Source organism: Panthera pardus, unplaced genomic scaffold (genome assembly GCF_024362965.1).
Source record: "Panthera pardus isolate Hobbes unplaced genomic scaffold, ASM2436296v1 HiC_scaffold_11, whole genome shotgun sequence".
In the NCBI taxonomy this organism is placed as follows: Eukaryota; Metazoa; Chordata; class Mammalia; order Carnivora; family Felidae; genus Panthera; species Panthera pardus.
This window is the reverse complement of record NW_026526666.1, coordinates 71,431,604-71,451,896: the sequence shown is the minus strand read 5'-3', so window position 1 is coordinate 71,451,896 and position 20,293 is coordinate 71,431,604. Positions and strand designations below refer to the sequence as shown.

At 40.0% G+C, this 20,293-nt stretch overlaps 1 protein-coding gene and 1 pseudogene across 4 annotated transcripts in view; both read right to left on the bottom strand.

Annotated features, from left to right (window-relative positions):
* Positions 1-20,293, bottom strand: part of EIF2B3 (eukaryotic translation initiation factor 2B subunit gamma) — a 121,870-nt gene that overhangs the window by 43,703 nt on the left and 57,874 nt on the right. The gene's annotated exons all lie outside the window — the stretch shown is intronic.
* On the bottom strand, positions 3,853-8,807 carry LOC128775261 (vesicle-associated membrane protein 4-like; annotated as a pseudogene).

Sequence of the window (20,293 nt, the reverse complement as noted above, 5' to 3'; positions counted from 1 at the left end):
TATTATACAGACAGGAAAGGAATAACTTAAAAGTTCAAATAAATAAAAGTCTGAACAACCATCATCTAAACTTAGCAATCCCTATCATATATGGTAGTATTTCATATAGCATTTTATAGTTTATAACTGTTTGTCAGCTTTTTACTCTCATCCCTTTATTTTTTATTTATTAAAAAAAATTTTTTTTTAACGTTTATTTATTTTTGAGACAGAGAGAGACAGAGCATGAACGGGGGAGGGGCAGAGAGAGGGAGACACAGAATCTGAAACAGGCTCCAGGCTCTGAGCCATCAGCCCAGAGCCCGACGCGGGGCTCGAACTCACAGACCGCGAGATCGTGACCTGAGCTGAAGTCGGACGCCCAACCGACTGAGCCACCCAGGCGCCCCTCTCATCCCTTTAAAGTAGGTAAAACAAACAAAATTCTTCCATTTTTCAGAAAAAAATTCCAAAAATTTAGCTGGTATACTTAAGGCTAGAGATTTACTTACAAATTTGGACTATAATGAAGAACAGAAATGGGTGATTCAGAGATTTTTCTTTTAGATTTAATTTGTAATGAATGTAAATCTTGGAGACTAATGACATTTAAATTGTCAAAAAGGTGGTTTCCTTACTTCATTTTATTATTTTTGATAATAGCAGAAATAAGGATTGATATTTTATTTTATTTTTTTAATTTTTTAATGTTTTTTTATTTTTAAGAGAGAGACAGAGCATGAGCAGGGGAGGGGCAGAGAGAGGAGACACAGAATCCAAAGCAGGCTCCAGGCTCCGAGCCGTCAGTACAGAGCCCGACGCGGGGCTTTAACTCACGAACTGTGAGCTCGTGACCTGAGCCGAAGTCAGACGCTCAACCGACTGAGCCACCCAGGCGCCCCAAGGATTGATATTTTAAAACAAAACAAATAAAGCTAAAAACCTCAAAGAGGCACCAGCAAAATCTGGGTAATCGACTGAATGCTCCAGGTCAGGAAGATCCTTTAGATTTGTATAACATAAAGTAAGAAAACAATAAATGGAAATGAATAAGACATTTAGAAACAGTTGTAATTTTAGGTCTTAAAAGTTTTTTATTTTATTTTTTAAAATGTTTTTGATTTATTTTTGAGAAAGGGGGCGGGGACAGAGAGAACGAGTGGGGAGGGGCAGAGAGGGAAGGGAACACAGAATCTGAAGTAGGCTCCAGGCTTTGAGGTGTCAGCACAGAGCCCAACGCAGGGCTCGGACCCACAAGCTGTGAGATGGTGACCTAAGCCAAACTCAGATGCTTAACCGACTAAGCCACTCAGGCGCCCCTAAAAAAAATTTTAGAGTAAGTTGGAAACTGTGTCCTCCTCTTTTAGTTTCTGGAAGACTTTGTGAAGGATTGGTATTATTTCTTCAACTTTTTAAAAATTAAAGTATAGTTGACAATGTTATATTAAAGAAACTTTTCTAGGTTACAGAGGTAGATAATAAAAGAACTGCGATTAAAACTTAGGTATGTGTGACTCTAAAACTTTTGTACTATCTCATAAGTCTCATCTGTCTACCAACTTCTTTCTTTTCTAGATATATAATCCTAGGAATTCTATATAGATGAAGTCCTGCTCCAAATAGTTTCACATTTAAATTTGGGGCAAAGAAGGCAGAATGCTTTGTTAGGATCAAAAATCCCTGTTTTTGTACTTGCTGAATATCCTACTTTGAAGTTTATTAGCTGCTAGTACCATTCAAAATAAATGTGTTAAGGAATGAGGTTCTCAGCATTGACCTAAGACAAGCCTCTTTCTCATCCTGCTTCCAAGTTTTCTCATACATTCTGGGAGAACAGGAAAGCATATATTAAGAAATGCTTCCAAAGAAGCAGCTGCCTCCTCTGGGAAGATAACATTTATTTATTTATTTATTTATTTATTTATTTATTTATTTATTTTTTAAAAATTATTTTTTAATGTTTATTTATTTTTGAGAGAGAGCGAAACGGAGTGCAAATGGGGGAGAGGCAGAGAGAGGGAGACACAGAGTCCGAAGCAGGCTCCAGGCTCTGAGCTGTCAGCACAGGGCCCAATGTGGGACTCAAACTCACAAACCGTGAGATCATGACCTAAGCTGAAGTCAGATACCTAACCAACTGAGCCACTCAGGTACCCCTGGTAAGATCACTTTTAAATGTCTAGGAGTTGAAGATACAAGCTGTGTACCTGTGTTTCAATATTTATTTACCCCAAACTTCTCCTAATATTAACAACTTGGAAGTACTGTGTGTCAGGGACAAAGCTTTAAGATCTCTAAGGAAACTATTAAGGAAAACTACCACGCAAACACTGGTCATTATTGTGCAGGTTAAGATTTTTCTGAGCTTTACTTTCATTGAAAGAAAACTGAACACAGAACTATGTGTGTCACCAACACTGTACAGAACATCTGGAGAACTAAAAAGCTAGGAAATAAAAAAGTTGTTCAGAAAGGCAGTCCAGAAAGAAGGAAATACTCCACGAAGGATGAAATAAATACTTAACAAAACAAGTAATTACTGTCATTAAAATCATACCAATTTGCTCCCTAGTAGAATAAACTTAAGATTTTAAATATCCAAAGCTCCTAATGACTCTAAAAAAAGGCCCGAGTCTCTTTAGTTGATAAAAGGATCTGTAATTTCCCTCTAAAAGATCTCAAGGGATTTCAAACACTCATTTCCTTTAAATCTACAGAATGAGGGCAAAGGTCCTTAGGCTCAAAAGTTCTTGGGGCCTGTTCCCTTCTTCCTCATCCATAGAACCATTATGTGTACAGGAGGAAGGAAGCTGTTTTTTTTATCTTGCTCACTGCCTAAGTTTTAGCAAAGGCCAACTGGGAATTCTATTTCCTGACATACTCATAAAGAGTAGAAAAAGGCTGATAGACAAGTAAAGGCGCAGTTTATAGTTGTTGAGTGTTAAAAAACTGAAATTTATCTTGACATTCCATGTGGATACACTATTAGACTTCCAGAATTGCTGTGAATGGGACCTGAAGGACTTCCAGCCTACTGGAAAAACAGGTGTCTACTATGAGACACTCCACACTGACCCAGTGAAGAAAGAAAGCTTCCACTAATCTAAACTGAGTATGTCCTAACAGTTTACATGGCTGCACAGAATGACTTTTTTCCGACTCCAAAGTTTGAGAACAGGAGAAGAGCAAGGAATGGGAATAGAATGAAGAAGACTCAGTTAAACAAAAATTCAAAATACAAGAGAAACTTATTTCTAACATATGCTTCTCTTTGCATAAATATGAATGTTAACAGGTAAAGGAAATGTCAAGGATGGCTCCTGAATTCAGATGCCAGGGGAACTAAAGCTTGAAACAATGACTCATAAGAACCAGAAGCAACACTTCCAATGAGGATAAAAGTCTCCTAAGATAACTTAGCCATCTCTAAGTGTTCAATGCAACATTGTGAAAACCTCCCACTCTATTTAAAGACCTTCAAACAATCACCTTCTACTTTATTTGGTAATCTTAAATATATTCCAATAAAAAAGTGTCTTTTCTCCGGCTAGAAGAGTCAGAACGAATTCCCTATTGCTTAATCATTATGTATTTTTGTTTTGTTTTGTTTTTTGGTTTTAAAGTAAAAAATATGGGGGCGCCTGGGTGGCGCAGTTGGTTAAGCGTCCGACTTCAGCCAGGTCACGATCTCGCGGTCTGTGAGTTCGAGCCCCGCGTCAGGCTCTGGGCTGATGGCTCAGAGCCTGGAGCCTGTTTCCGATTCTGTGTCTCCCTCTCTCTCTGCCCCTCCCCCGTTCATGCTCTGTCTCTCTCTGTCCCAAAAATAAATAAAAAATGTTAAAAAAAAAAAATATGTTTACTGGAATGTTTTAGTTGTAGCTGACATTACAACGTTTAGCTTTATTTTTATTAAATAAATTTTTAAAGTTATTTATTTTTAGAGAGAGGGAAAGCATGAACAGCGGAGGGGCAGAGAGAGATGGGGGGGGGAAGGGGGGGTGAGAGACAGAATCCCAAGCAGGCTCTGCCCTGTCAGTGCAGAGCCTGATGTGGGGCTCAATCTCAGGAAACATGAGATCATGACCTGAGCTGAAACCAAAAGTTGGATGCTTAACCAATGGAGCCACCCAGGTGCCCCAACAACATTTAGCTTTTGTTACACCCATAAACATGTGGAAATTACAATTGCAATGGCAAAGCAATTGTAATGTGAGAAGAATCTTGAAAATATTGATGGAATGGCAATACATGTTTTTTAGCCTGATGATCTGGTACTCTACAGGGGCTTCTGGACCACCAGCCTGATCCTCATGTCAATGTGATAATGTAAGTCCTTATAATAACAGGATGAAATATTAATATCATGGTTTAATTACATATACAATCAGCTGGCAAGTATCCAGTTTCAAACTAGATCCTTGAAACATGGCAAAATAGAGGGTGGTTATCTTTGCCTTAACCATAATTACTGAAAACTTCCCTTCTGTTAGAAGGGAAGAAGATAACTGGACATTCTCAGTGATCCAATTTGAAGTGATACTTGCCTCTTATTTTCTTGAAAAAGAAGTTTTGAAAGTTATATACATAGGTTTCATTTAAATTATGCAGCAATCTTTTATTATTGCTATTCAGATTTTGTTTAATGAAAATCTCTGTCACCAAATCAAGTACGATATTTCACGACTATAAGAATGATAATTAGGGGTATGTAGATGGCTCAGTCAGTTAAGCATCCGACTTCGGCTCAGGTCATGATCTCACGGTTCATGGGTTTGAGCTCCACATCGGGCTCTATGCTGACAGCTCAGAGCCTGGAGCCTGCTTCAGACTATCTCCCTCTCTCTTTGCCCCACCCCTGCTTGCACTCTGTCTCTCTCAAAAATAAATAAACATTAAAAAAATGATACTCATTAGCAAAAGGATAACAGCAACCAACGCCATGATGGCTTTTATTCTGCATCCACGCCATCACATTTGCCTTTGAAACTGTGTGGATATGCTGCTAAAAGCAACTGCATTACCTGATAAGTTTTCTATATCACACAGAGGATGGAGAGAGGGATTAAATGATATAACAGGATTCTTTAATCTTTGTAATATTTTCTTGCATGACATCAATAACTTCAGCCACCTGATTCTGAATATACTTAATTTTATCATTTCTAGGTCTAAATCTTGGTTCAGATGGTCCCTTTAGAAAAAAGTACTCTTCTTCATCTGAATCCTCTTCCAAAAGATTTCTCCCTTCACTCTTCATGGAGCCAGTGACATCATCATCATTTAGGTGGCACTTGAACTTGGGAGGCATACTTTTTATTTTTATTTTACATTTATTTATTTTTGAGAGACAGAGTGAGACAGTACATGAAGTGGGGGAAGGGCAGAGAGAGAAGGAGACACAGAATCTGAAGCAGGCTCCAGGCTCTGAGCAAGCTGTCAGTACAGAGCCTGATGCAGGGCTCGAACTCTGCATTATGAATTATGAGACCACAACCTGAGCCGAAGTCAGACACTCAACGAACTGAGCCACCCAGGCACCCCAAGAGGCATACTTTTTGCCCAAGAAGTACTTTTCTGTTTCCCAGAATAAGTATTCACCACCTGAGCTCCTGGGGGTAGGCAGCACTGGGAGGGTGGGGGAAGGAGTGGGAAGTGCAGGAAGAAAGCGGGGCAGGGGGAGACAGTGGGCACAGACCTGGGGGCTGCTCCACCACAGCTGCACACATAATCATTAGAGTTTAAAAGAAACTAGAGACCAAGGTTGCTTAGAAGTAACTATCTATAATTCTATCTATAATTCTAATGAGACAGATTTTGGGGCAAGAATTCAGTTGCATAACTACCTGGTAGCTATTTAATAGGAAGGCACGCACTTGCCACAACACCCCAAATGCCAGATCTTGGTGGCACTGTAAGTGGCAGGAATGACAGACTGATGATCATCAGGTGTGCACATGGAGTTCCAAACCAAAGGTCTACCTGTGCAGCAGAGTGGGCTACAGCACTCTTGGTGCTCAGGTTCCATCCAAGAAAAGCAGTTGTACTGAAGTGAAAGCCCTGGACTCAAGTGCATCAGAGACTTCCAGGGTTGAAGAGTTCTTTTGTTTTGTTTTAAACTTTTAATGTTTATTTATATTTGAGAGAGAGAGAGAGAGAGAGAGAGAGAGAGAGAGAGAGAGAGGAGAGGGAGAGGGAGGGGAGGGGCAAAGAAGGAGACACGGAATCCAAAGCAGGTTCCAGGCTCTGCGTTGTCAGCACAGAGCCCGACACGGGGCTTGAGATCATGACCTGAGTCAAAGTCAGACACTTAACCAACTGAGCCACCCAGGGACCCAGAGAGGTCTAAGTGCTGCTCCTCATTGTACTGACAGAAAAACAAAATAAATTATTTTAGTCCATGTTAAAAGTAATCAATTCGCTCTTCCAGGCAACAGTCTCTAGCTTACATTCATTGAATACCTACTATGTGCCAAACATTTGGGACACAGCAGTGAAGAAAATGGACGTGAAAGTTGCATGAAGTGTACAGTTTGATGGAAATGAATTATTGTAAGTGTGCAATAACTGAATGGCAAGCAAAGAATGCTATGGAAGCATATAATGAGGGACCTTGCCCAGGTTGGAAGATGATGGAAACTTCCCTTTAAGCTTAGACTTGAAAGAAGAGCAGGAGTTAACCAGGAGAAAGGGGTGGAAAAACAGGCACTCTGGCAGAGAAAAAAGTAGGTGTCAAGACCTTGAGGCAGACTGGTGAGTGTGAGGAACTAACATTGCCCAGCACTGATAAAGCACAGAAACCAAGGTGGGGAGAGGCACAAGATGAAGCTACAATAACACGGGGCACCTGAGTGGCTCAGTTGGTTAAGCGTCCAACTTCGGCTCAGGTCATGATCTTGCAGTTCGTGAGTTTGAGCCCTGCGTCGGGCTCTGTGCCCATCACCGTGTGGCAGCTAGAGGCCATCGCGCGTATCCCCGAGGTCCTTAGCAAGATGAAGCTGCAGCCCTTTGTCACAGAGGCCAGCGTGGAGAAGGCTCTGTGGCTCTCCCAGGTGTCCATGCTGGATGCTGCCTTCTCCAGCACTCTGTCAGGGGTGGAGGGCTTTACCAGCCAGGAGGACCAGGAGATGCTGAGTCGCACTGAGAAGCTTCTCAAGTGCTGCTTCACCATCGGCTCCCGGGAGTCAGAGCACAGCATCATAATCCAGGACTTCACCAAGCAGAAATACACGGAGCACGCCATCCACAAGGCCCTGCAGCTCATGTTCTGACGGGCGAAATCCAGCATCGTATGCAGGGCAAGGCCCTCTATCACCTCAAATGAGCCTTTGCGGCCTCGCGGACTTGCCTATACCTCTTGCACCGCCTGCACCATAACCATCGCTGTCCTCTGCCTCCCTATTGTCATCCTGAACTTCCCATATGCTCTCCCCATCATAGAGGAGGTGTCCCCACCTGCGCTGGAAGAAGGAGCATCCCTTCCTCGCTGCCTCTGGGCGCCTGCCTCTAGTGCAGGTCCAGGAAATGTGCTTTTGGAGTTTGTTGAAATAATAAAGCCACGGTGTGTTTGGATGTCAAAAAAAAAAAAAAAAAAATAAATAAATAATAATAAAACAAGCCAGGTAGAGAAGGGTAACTGGCTGAAGGAGTACTAGGAATGGTGACCACAAAAGGAGAGAGGCATGAAAAAGAATGCAGAAGTCAGTGAACTATAAGCAACTCTCCATCGTTTATAGGGTAGAGTGTTGAGTATGGCTTGTAGTGAGGGGAATGGTGAGATTAGGCTGAAAGGAATACGTATGGTTAGATGACTGAGGGCCATTAGGAATTTGTGCCTTATCTTACAAGCAATGTGCTCTTTTTTTCTTCTTTTTTTTTTTTAACTTTTTATTTGAGAGAGAGAGTGCGAGCGAGGGAGAGGGGCAGAGAGAGAGAGAACCTTAAGCAGAATCCATGTTCAGCATGGACTGTGAGATCATGACCTGAGCCCAAATCAAGAACTGGACACTCAACCAACTGAGCCACATAGGCGCCCCACAAGCAATGTATTTATTGGTGTAGGGGAAAGTAGTAGAAAGCAAAGTTGAAAATTTGGGAGAGTGCTGGAAAAACTCATAGAGTAAGGTTCCAAGGGAAACAGGAAAATGGGGCAAAAGGTATAAGCGAAGGGATCAGTCTTAAACAGGAGGAAGGAAACTTCTTCCTCTAAGGCTAGAGAAAAGGAACTGAAGGTAGGTCTGAGTAAAGATAAATTATGGGTATGGGTAGTATGCTGGGCAAATCAGTATCTGTTAGCCCGGATTTTCTCGCTTAGCCTTAGCTAAGAGCTAAGAAGGAATAGGCCAAGTAATTTTCTAAGAGAGGTGGTGATGGTTGAGAATTACTGCTGAGAGAAGTGGAAAGGTGGTCCAGGAGAAGTGTAAGGCTGCAGAGTGGTTCTAAGGGTTCAGCTACAATCGGAACCATGAACTTATAGTGGTGCCAATTTACAACACTGCATAATATTTTTCCTGAAGACTTTAATAAAAAGGATGTAGGAGCAGACAAAATAGATATTAGAGGGTTTATGAGGGCAGAAAAAGGAAAAGGACAATGAGTGAGGATATGGAGGGAAATGCCTGAAGTAACAGACCACAGGGTCTAGACTGAAGAAAGAAATCAAGAGAAAGAAGAAAAAGAGAAAGAGGGAGGGAGGGAGCGAATTCAGTGACTAAAATGAAGGAAACAGGCTTCTAGGTAAAGACAGCAGATTAAAAACAGGTATTAAGCCCTATTCCTTTTGAAACCTCATTAAAGTGATAGGGAAGGGTTTTTGTTGTTATCCTCATCGTTTTTCTCCAAGGACAAAGATTAGGAGAAGGGAGGACAGTAAAAAAAATTTTGGAAGCTGGAAAGCAGGATGGTGGTAGCAGATTTAGCACATTTAAGAAAGCTGAATCCTAGACCAGGCATAAGGAAAGCTAAGGAGCAACCTAATTGGACTGCAGAAGCCCAGAAATGATCAGGAGTTGGTAGCACAGCTTTTACCCACATCGAAAGGAGATTGGAAGATTTTTCTCTGAAGTCTATAGCCAGTCCAAAAGAAAAGGCTTAAGAATACCAACATGAGAGTTTCTTTACAAATAACCTATCTACATCACTTTATAGAAGTGAGAATTAAAAGTACAGAGGAGTAAGAAAAAAAAGTCTCAGTGCCTAGGCTGGACAAGATACCTTGGGAAAGTTTGTTGATTCTGATGTCCACAAGTCCCTCTCAACCCTTCCCACAAAATACTGCAAATTAGAGAAATACTTTAGGAAGTATAGTTGGTTAGTAGCACTGGGGATACTAATTTAGATAAACAGTACTTCAAGACTTTGCATATCTTTGGGAAAACAATCAAGGGCATAAACCTATTTCTCATCATCTGGAGTCCCAGAAATACAGATTTGGCCAAGCATGATCTTTGAGGTTTTGATTTAAGTCCTTGTCTTATCAGATATAAACGTCTAAACTTAAACAAGAGGAATGTGCAAACATTTTATCCGATTTTAAAAGAAATTCTTTAGAAGTTTGTTTTAATATTATCATTACACTTACAGTGAAAAACCTTCACTAGTACTCAAAAGAAAACAACATAACATCGGAGAAAAGCTACATGATTTTCTTATTAAATATTTGGCACAAACACCTTTTACGTATGAATTATTAAAAACACATGTCGTTTAGAAGTAAAACAGGAATTTTAGGGGGAGGGGTGCGGTGGTGGTGTCTTTAAAGGACAACTAAGCCAGTTTCATTCAGGGAAACTGAGGTTTAGAGAAATAAAGTGATTTGCTCAAGGTCATATAGCTGGTTTGTCTCAAAACTAAATTCCAAAATCTCTGGACTTTAATTTCCAGTACATGCTCTTTCTACCAGCAACATTCTTTTCCACCACATGTAATGCCTCTGTATCACTAATGCATCAGTTTGACATGTAGGAAAGGTGTTGTGCTTTCTTCGAATCTACTGAGGTTGTAGAATCTGGGCCCACTGGAGTGAAGTTAGTACTGTCTGGTGATGGAACAGCTTGCTGGGGAGACTGCCTCTGTACCCGCCTATAGGGATAGCAGGACTCCTACTCCAGCAAATGTCTTATACTATTTCCCTTTCTAGGACCAAACATGACTGAGGTCCTCAAAACAGAACACTCTCTTTGCAATCAAGGAAACACTTCATCTTTTCTCAGAAAGGGAGAAAACAAAGGAGATGTACATTCTATCATCATCTCTTTCTCCTACAAGCAGTATGAAAAGTTAGAAAACTTTAAAACAAGAGGTTTCCGGCTCTCCTATATAAACAAAGTCCTTTTCCAAGATAACTTTGGTGTTTGTCCAATAGGACCTAGCCCCAATCTTTGGAAATTCAGTTAAAAAAAAAAAAGATAGGAAGTATCATATTCTCATATTCAAAAGTGCTTGAAAATCTGAATTTAATTAGTTTTTACCCACCATCTCACTGAGGCCAGGAGGAGCACAATACCCCTGAGAGTCATAGGAATGGGGGCAAGAACATTTTTACTGCTCATTTATCCAGCCAGCTGCCCTATTACAACTATAAACCAAAGATCCTTAATCATTGGAGTGTAATTACAAGTTAGAAGAATGGAGGGGAAAAAAATCTGCCAACAACCAAAAATATAATCTAGTTCTAAGAAACTGGTGTTAATGGTGTTAATGACACCAGTGCTTACCCAAGGTCCCAAACTCAGCAGCTGTGAGGGAAAAATACATCACCATCTGCTTTCATTTTCACCTTACCTCTGGCTATTTCCTTCTTCTTTGCTCCCATCATGCCCAAACCTTGCTCTCTTTGGCAGAGACCACTAGGACGAGGCATTTACTAACAGTCTCCCATATGGAGCCATCAGCTAGTTCCCAGGAAGGTTAAAGAGAAAGCAGGAGACGGTCTCCACCCTCTAGTTGTAATTAAGAAACGTATGACTAGCTGCTAAGAATTTAATGTCTAAGCTTGCCAACTCTAATATACAGGAAAGCATAAATATCAGTACTTGATGGATGCATAAATGAGCTAGGTCCTTTGTTTTACATAATAGATAATCACAATTGATCTTTCTGCATTCCAAAGGACACAATCGCTTTATTCTTTGGAGTCTTGTGAATTTAGCAGTGCAACACTGCTTAACTTTCTAGGTCTTTTACCTTAAATCTCTCCTGCATACTGCTGTCATGTTATCTTTCCAGAATCCTGAATTTGAATCATTTCCCTTCTCAAAAAATCTTTAATAATTCCCCAGTATTCAAGGCCCTCTGTTATTGTACCAACTTAACTTTCCAGCCTTATCTCCTAATATTCTCCAACAGGGACCCTCAATTTGGGCCAAACTGTCCCTAAACAAATCTTGCATACCCTGTCTCCAAGTATTTGTTCACAGCCTTCTTCGTACGCAGGATCCAGCTTCTTATGTCCTTTTCCATACCTGATCTGTATCCATCCTTCAAGGCCAAATTATTCTCTTACATTGTCCTGACCACCTCAGTCCTTAGAGACTGCTACCTTCTCTAAATTCTTAGAACACTGTTGGCCATAATTGTTCAGTATCTGATACTGTTTGCTACTGTTTGTTAGCCTTTTATATGCATAGTCTTATCTTCCACTGAGGCAAATAAATTCTTTCAGATGGTCTCCTGCCTCAGGGATCCCCTTAAATACCAAAATAGTGGTTTGACCAGAGAAGGAAACTTCATAAACATTTGTCAGTTGGAACAATGTGCTCCTGAAAAATAGAAAGGATGAGTAAATGGAAAAGGTCCAGCTCTGCCCCTAATTAGATAAATGATATGGAACAAATCCTTCTTCCTCTGGCTTTTAGCATCATTATCTGAAATACAGGTGACTGGACTAAATGATATTCTAGCTGCTACAGTCTATGATAGGATCTTACAAATAAGTTCATATTTTCAGAGCATTAAAAGATATTACTTAATTGTCATCTTATGGTGAACTTTTCTAAGATACAAGGAACCCCCCCCCCGCCATTTCCTAAAATTTCATTTTGATACATGGACTCAAAAAAATTCATAACAAAACCCTTATTTTTTATATAAAGAATTCCAAATTCAATCAGCTATATCCTAAGAAACAAGCTGTGTTACAAGGTACCATCATAGCTACTCTGTAGAGAAAAAAAAAGAGTTCCAGTGGGGCTGGCAAACTACAGCCTGCCAGTTGGATGGCCCTAAGGTTTGTTTTTGTAGATAAAGTTTTCTTGGAACACTGCCATGCTTATTTGTTATATCTTAGGATGCTTTGTGCTAGAACAGCAGAGTTGAATAAACGCAACACCATATGGTCTGCAAAGTCTAAAATATTTACTATTTGCTCTTTACAGAAAAAGTCTGCCAATCCTTGTTTTATACCTCAACATTCATCAGAAAATACCAAAGCCCTTGATTACAGAAACTTAAATCACAGTTGGTCACTGGGTGATTTCCCATTCATTCAATTAAGAAATATTTATTGGGATTTCTTTCTTTTTTAAAATGTTTATTTCTTTTTTTTTTTTTTTTTTTAAATTTTTTTTTTCAACGTTTTTTATTTATTTTTGGGACAGAGAGAGACAGAGCATGAACGGGGGAGGGGCAGAGAGAGAGGGAGACACAGAATCGGAAACAGGCTCCAGGCTCCGAGCCATCAGCCCAGAGCCTGACGCGGGGCTCGAACTCACAGACCGCGAGATCGTGACCTGGCTGAAGTCGGACGCTTAACCGACTGCGCCACCCAGGCGCCCCTAAAATGTTTATTTCTTTATTTTGAGAGAGAGAGAGAGAGAGAGGGAGAGAGAGAACAAGCAAGCAGGGGAGTTGCAGAGAGAGGGAGAGAGAGGGATCCTAAGGAGACTCTGTGCTATCAGTGCAGAGCCCAATATGGGGCTGGAACCTATGAACTGTGAGATCATGACCTGAGGTGGAACCAAGAGTCAGACACTTAACTGACTGAACCACCCAGGAGCCCCTGGAATTTCTTATTTCTAACTGAATCTTCATTCAATTTCCTCATCTGTAAAATGGCATATAATAACGTCCACTTCATAGGGTTATTGTAAAGATTACATAAAGCCTTTAGCACCATGCCTGACATAAAATCTGAAAAATGACAGCAGCTATTATCATCATTATCACCACCACCACTACCACCATCTTCTTTCCTGATGTCCTAGGAAAGAAAAGCAGACTCTCTCTGATGGCCATGACCAACAGTGAAAGGAGAGAACCCTAGCCTCCCTTAGACTTCTTGACTTCATACTTGGGGAAGAGCTTTATTTTGATAGTACTCAGATTAACCACAAGAAGACAGGGAATGTTCTTTTGATACAAAATGGCAGTTGACTCCACAAGTCCTCTGACATCAGATATATCTAGAACTCATTATCTTTGTCAGAGTGTATCAAGAAAATAAATCCGATTTTATTTTATGAATACCTCTCTTGATAAATTAGAGCTTGCCTGCAGCCCCAAACTTAAGCAACAACACTGTAAGACAATGTGAAATTAAATGATGCCACTGACTTATCACTACCTCCTAAATCAACCATCTATTCAAATTTGGTAACAAACTTTCTCACTTCTGAGAACTGTAATTTTTTAAAAATATGTTTATTTTTGAGAGAGACAGAGAGAGTGAGCTGGGGAGGGGCAGAGAGAGGGGGACAGAGGATCCAAAGTGGGCTTTGTGCTGACAGCAGCATTCCCAATGTGGGGCTTGAACTCATGAACTGTGAGATCATGACCTGAGCCAAAGTTGGATGCTCAACTGAGTCACCCAGGTGCCCCGAGAACTGTAATTTTTAAAAAGCCTAAGAGCCTATACAGTTTTTTCTAAGTCAATCCAACAAGTGAATGGTGGGTGCCTACTTTTTTCTTTTTTATAGTGTTGGTCATACCTCTCTAATATGCATAGAAGTTGTCTGAGGAAACAAGTAGGTTTTATGTTTTTTTTTGGGGGGGGAATCCTTCAAAATGCTGAAAAACAAAATGTAAATAATTCTTTGGTGGGAAAAAACAGATGATTTAAAATCAAGTGCCAACCTTTTGGGATGAGCACTGGGTGTTGTATGGAAACCAATTTGACAATAAATTTCATATATTAAAAAAAATAATAAAATAAAAAAAAGAAAAAAAAATAAAAAAAAATAAAATCAAGTGCCAATATCAATTGATAAATAATGGATATCTAAAATGTGATATATATCCATACAACAGAATACTGGTCAATAATAAAAAGGAATGAAGTACTGACAAAAGCTACAAGACAAGTAAACCCTGGAAACACTATGCTAAGTGTAAGAAGCCAGCCGTAAAAGGCCACATAAGATATGATTATATTTATGTGAAATGTCCAGAATAGGCAAATACATAGAGATATAAAGTAGATTAGTGTTGGTTGTCTAGGGTGGGAGGGGAGGATTAGAGAAAAATAGGGAATCACTTAATGGGTATTGGGTTTCCTACTGGGGTAGTAAAAATGCTGTAAAAATTGATTGTGGTGATGGTTGTACAACTCTGTGACTATATTAAAAACCACTGAATTATTCACTTTAAATGGGTGAATTGTATGTTGCATATTTATAGCTCAAAAAAACTGTTGTATTTTATTTTTTATTTATGTATTTTTTTAATGTTTATTTTTGAGAGTGGAGGAGGGGCAGAAAGAGAGGGAGACAGGATCTGAAGCAGGCTCTGTGCTGACAGCAGAGAGCCTGGTGCAGGGCTCGAACTCATGAACCGTGAGATCATGGCCTGAGCTAAAGTCGGATGTGTAACCAACTGAGTCACCTAGGCAGGCCAAAGCTGTTATATCTTAAAAAAGAAAAATCACACCTTAGCTTATATGTTACATGTCAAATTTATTCAATAAAAATAAAAATAAAAAAATAAATTTTTAAAAGGAAAAATCAAATGCTAAGACTTCCATCTTCCATCTAAGATTTATAGAGCTGGAAAGAGAGTTGCTCTCATCCTAACAAGAAAAAATTGAATAATCCATGAAATTGTAACTTTTCTTGAACTCATCACAGGCAGAACTCTAAGCAGCCAGAACTCTAAGGAAAGACAAAAGCCTCCAAGGAGAGAGGAAACATCAATGTTAGCTCACCTATAGTACAGCATAAAAGTTATAGGGCTGTCATGTAAGTGGGTAAGAAGGATTTAGCTAAATTCTCAATAAATTTCTACAGGTTGAATGTGAGCTAGCATAAGAGGATATCATCCCAGGAATCACAGACACATAAGGTATTTGCACCTATTTTTCTCAAATACATAAAACTGTATACTACAAAGAGTAAATTTTACTGCATATTAAATGATGCCTCAATGAAATGAACTTAAAAAAAAAAAATCAAGTGGAGTGCCTGGGTAGCTCAGTCGGTTAAGCATCCGACTTCGGCTCAGGTCATGATCTCACAGTTTGTGAGTTCGAGCCCCATGTCAGACTCTGTGCTGACACCTCAGAGCCTGGAACCTCCTACAGATTCTGTGTCTCCTTCTCTCTCTGCCCCTCCCCCACTCATTCTCTGTCTCTCTGTCTCAAAAATAAACACTAAAAAATAAATAAAATAAAAAAATCAAGAGCCAAGTAATTAGAAACAACCTCAATGCCCAACACTGGATATGGTTAGATAAATGATGGTATATATTCATATGACAGATAATTATATAGCTCTTGAAAACCATGTTAAAAAACTAAGAAGACTGTGATAGGATAATGGGCCCTCAAAGATGTCCACTTTGGAACCTGTGAAAGTATTATCTTACATGGCAAAAGGGACTCTGCAGATGCAATTAAGGTTCTTGAGATGGGTAGGTTATCCTATATTATCCTGGTGGGTCCAATGTAATTACAAGGGTCTTTATGAGAAGGAGACAAATAGTTGACGAAGTACTTTTTAACTGATGTGCTATTTATTTAAGATTTTATTTTTAAGTAATCTCTATACCCTAACATGGAGCTTGAACCAACAATCTCAAGGTCAAGAGTTGCATGTTCTACTGACTGAGCCAGCCTGGTGCCCCTAATATGTCATTTAATTCTCCAGAATCACTTGGCCCAGAGGGTCAAATGCCAGCCATATCATTGGGTCTGACTGCAACACCACAAATCTAGCGGGCTGCCATTTGAATACTCTAGGGTATATTTGCCTCTGTAAACAGGTCTACAATGCTTTTTTTGTTTTGTTTTGTTTGTTTTTTTTATGTCTACAATGTTAGACAGATGCTGCCTACACTAGCTGGGGCCCTCTCCTTGTGATATGGACATGGCCTGCAGCCCCTGAAAAATGAGAATCAGAGCTCCAAGCAGCAGTTTCTAGTGTTTGGTCTACTTTCATTATGCTTCCACTTACTCCTGGGGTGCTGGAAAATTCCTTTAGACTCTGACAGACCAAATGATTATCTCTTTATCAAATATTTATAGAGAAAAGAGCAATACTATTAGGCCACAAACTAGTAAGCCGAACAGGAATAGGTTTTCAGCATTACATTACCATCAAACAACAAGCTTTTTAAAAATGCCCGTTCTATGCCAGACCAATTAAAGAAGAATCACTAGCAGTGGGGCTCAGCCATCAGCATTTAAAAAATACTCCCCATTTTTTCTCATTGCCATGAGGCACCTTTTGGGATGAGCACTGGGTGTTGTATGGAAACCAATTTGACAGTAAATTTCATATATTAAAAAAAAAAAAAAAAAAAACAACAAAATTTCGACTTTTAAAATAAAAAAAAATAAAAAAAAAAAAAATACTCCCCAGAGTTGAGAACTATTGGTCTTATGAAAAGGGCAGACAAGAAATCAATGCTTACAGCAGTGAAGCTGGAAAAACTCTGATTGAATGGGCATATATTTTTTGGTACATGCTCAGTCAGGAGTTTTAAGAGGCATACATGTTATTACTTAACATTCAACATAGTTTTTATTTTCTTTTAAAAGTTTGTTTGTTTATTTATTTAGAAAGCGAGCGCACACACGTGCACAAGTCAGGAAGGCACTGAGAGAGGGAGAGAGAGAGAATCCCAAGTAGGCTCCACACCACCAGTGCAGAGCCCGATGCAGGGCTTGAACCCACAAGCCGCGAGATCATGACCTGAGCAGAAGTCAGACACTTAACTGACTGAGCCACCCAGGTACCCTGCATCATAGTTTTTATACATGCACACGTCAATGCATAGGGCTTGCTTCCTGAGAAAGAAAACAATTTAATCATCCAGGCAGTTTAATTCTACAACTGCAAAAAGGATCACCCCGAGGGAGAGAAAGTTTGCTTTATCAGGCAGTAGCAAACCATGGGGAAAACGATTATTCTGTGTTCAAGGCTGAATTCTTGAGAAGTGAGATGAGATAGTATTTGGGGTGCAAGATGCTTATTAGGGATCAATACCCATGAAGGGAAGAGGAGGAAGCAAGACTGGGCAGAGGAAAAACTGAACCAAGATGGAGGTTGTACAAAGCCTCAGCCAACACAGCAGGGAGTTGTGAAGTACTGCCTGTCAGAGTGACCAGGCCTTTATATCCATCCCTCATTTACTCTTGCTGCCCCAGCAGGGTATGACCTCAATTTGGCTCTTTACAGATGAGGTAGATCCTGAAGTCTGTGATGACTAGAGGCTGTCTGCTAATTACGCTTCCTATAGATGAGCAGCAAGTCCTTCCTTGAAGGGGGACCTAAGCATTTTACCTGTATGTCTATCATATGGCACTATAACAATGAACACTGTGGGTCAAGAGGTGGTTCCTTTTCTTAAGAATCCATTCTAACCTAGGCCTCTCTCCCTGGAAGCACAAAAAAGAAAAATTATGAGGCTATTTGTTGCCAATGTTTAAACAACAAAAACCCTTGAAGTTTAGTAAGACCACAGGATGACTGCCCATTTCCTTGATGTTTTGGATTGAGCTGATGATTTGTCCAAGATCTTAGCAAAGGCATTCAGCTAAGACAGGATACATACCATATACATAGCCACATGACTTTCCCTACTTCCAGGATATGTGGGGAGCAAACTGAGGCTGAAAGGAAAGGAACTGTGCCATATAAGCACATTTCCCCCCTTTGAGATGTCTTTCAACTTCATTATTTCTTAAAAACAAAGCCTAGAGATTTAGAATTTTATTGGTCATCTATGTTATATAACAAATTACTTCAAACTCAGAGGCTTAAAAAAACAATTATCTCACAGTTTTTGGAATCCAGGAGTGGGTTAGTGGTTCTGACTCAGGTTCTCTCATGAGGTTGCAGTCACACTGCTGGCCAAGAGCTGCAGTCATCTCGAGGCTGACTGGAGGAGAATCTGCTTTCGACATGGCTGTTGACAAGTCTCAGAGTATCTCTTCCAAGCTCATTAACGTGGTTACTGGCAGACCTCAGTTCCTCATGACATGGACTTCTCCATAGCCTGCCTGAATGTCCTTATGACATGGCAGCTAGTTGTCAAGAACTTTTTTCATCCCCCAAGAAGGGCCCATAGGTGCCATATCTATAAGTCCTTTCATGTTTGAGAATGTCTTCCTATCGCTTTTAAATATAAAAGATATCTTTATTGTTTACAATATTCTCAAGTTCCACTTTCTTTCCCTGAGAACTCTGCACATATGGTTCCTCTGGTATTTAATGTTGTGATGAACTTGGAAGTAAACTTAATTTTTCTCTCATGTAAGTGATAAGCTTTTTGTCTTTGATGCTTGAAGAATTTTTTCTTTATCCCTAAAGTTTAACAGGTTTACTAGGATACATCTGGCCAAATTATCTTAGAACACACTACACTCTTAAAATTTGCAGATTTTTTTTTTTTTTTTTTTTTTTTGAGAGAGACATAGCACAAACAGGGAGAGGGGCAGAGAGAGAGAGGGAGAATCCCAAGTAGACTCCATGCAGTCAATGCAGAGCCTAATGTGGGGCTCAAACTTACGAAACCGTGAGATCATGACCTGAGCCAAAATCAAGAGTCAGATGCTTAACTGACTGAGCCACACAGGCACCCTAAATTTGCAGATTCTTAAGATTTGTAAATTTTTACTTGATTCAAGAAATTTTATTATATTTTCTCTTGTTTTTAATTAAAAAATTGAAATTATGTATGAACATAAAGAGGTTTCTCAAGGCTTACAAGGAAAAATTTCAGTCCTCTATTCCTTCTCCTACCCCATTTTCTATTCCCCAGAAGCACCCACTTTCAATTCTTTTAGTGGATCCATTTAGTATTTATACCTGTATTTCTTTTTTTTTTTTTTTTTAATTTATTTTTGGGACAGAGAGAGACAGAGCATGAACGGGGGAGGGGCAGAGAGAGAGGGAGACACAGAATCGGAAACAGGCTCCAAGCCATCAGCCCAGAGCCTGACGCGGGGCTCGAACTCACGGACCGCGAGATCGTGACCTGGCTGAAGTCGGACGCTTAACCGACTGCGCCACCCAGGCGCCCCTATACCTGTATTTCTAATAACATTTTAATATTGAGATTTCTTAAAAACATTTTTTTAATCTTTACTATTTTTAAAAAAAAAATTTTTTTTAACGTTTATTTATTTTTGAGACAGAGAGAGACAGAGCATGAACGGGGGAGGGTCAGAGAGAGAGGGAGACACAAAATCTGAAACAGGCTCCAGGCTCCGAGCCGTCAGCACAGAGCCTGACACGGGGCTTGAACTCATGGACCGTGAGATCATGACCTGAGCCGAAGTCGGACGCTTAACCGACTGAGCCACCCAGGCGCCCCTTTAATCTTTATTTTTGAGAGAGAGAGAGAGAGAGACAGACAGACAGACTGTGAGTGGAGGAGGAACACAGAGAGAGGGAGACAAAGAATCTGAAGCAGGCTCCAGGCTCTGAGCTGTCCGCACAGAGCCTGACGCGCGGCTCGAACTCATGAACTGTGAGTTCCTAACCTGAGCCCAAGTCAGAAGCTTAACGAACTGAGCCACCCAGGTGTCCCATTTCCCATTTCAGACATCATCTGTTGACTTCCCAGTATGGAAGATGAGGATTTAGGTTTCTTTCATCACCAGCTCTGCCCCTACCAACATACAGCTATACTTCTGTACCTTTTACCTTCCCAATATAATTTTACAATTTTGGTTAGTTCAATAATCAAAGTTTAAGTTATCACCACTGCAGCTTTAGGTATTAGCTATTAACTATTAAGAAGGAAGTTTATCTCTCTTGTCTTCCCTCGTCTCCAACACACTAACCCTCCCTCTCATCATTCCAAAGTAATTATATCATAATTTTGGTTAGATCAAGTTAGTGATTACATTACTATGCAAATATAAACATTAGTTACAGCT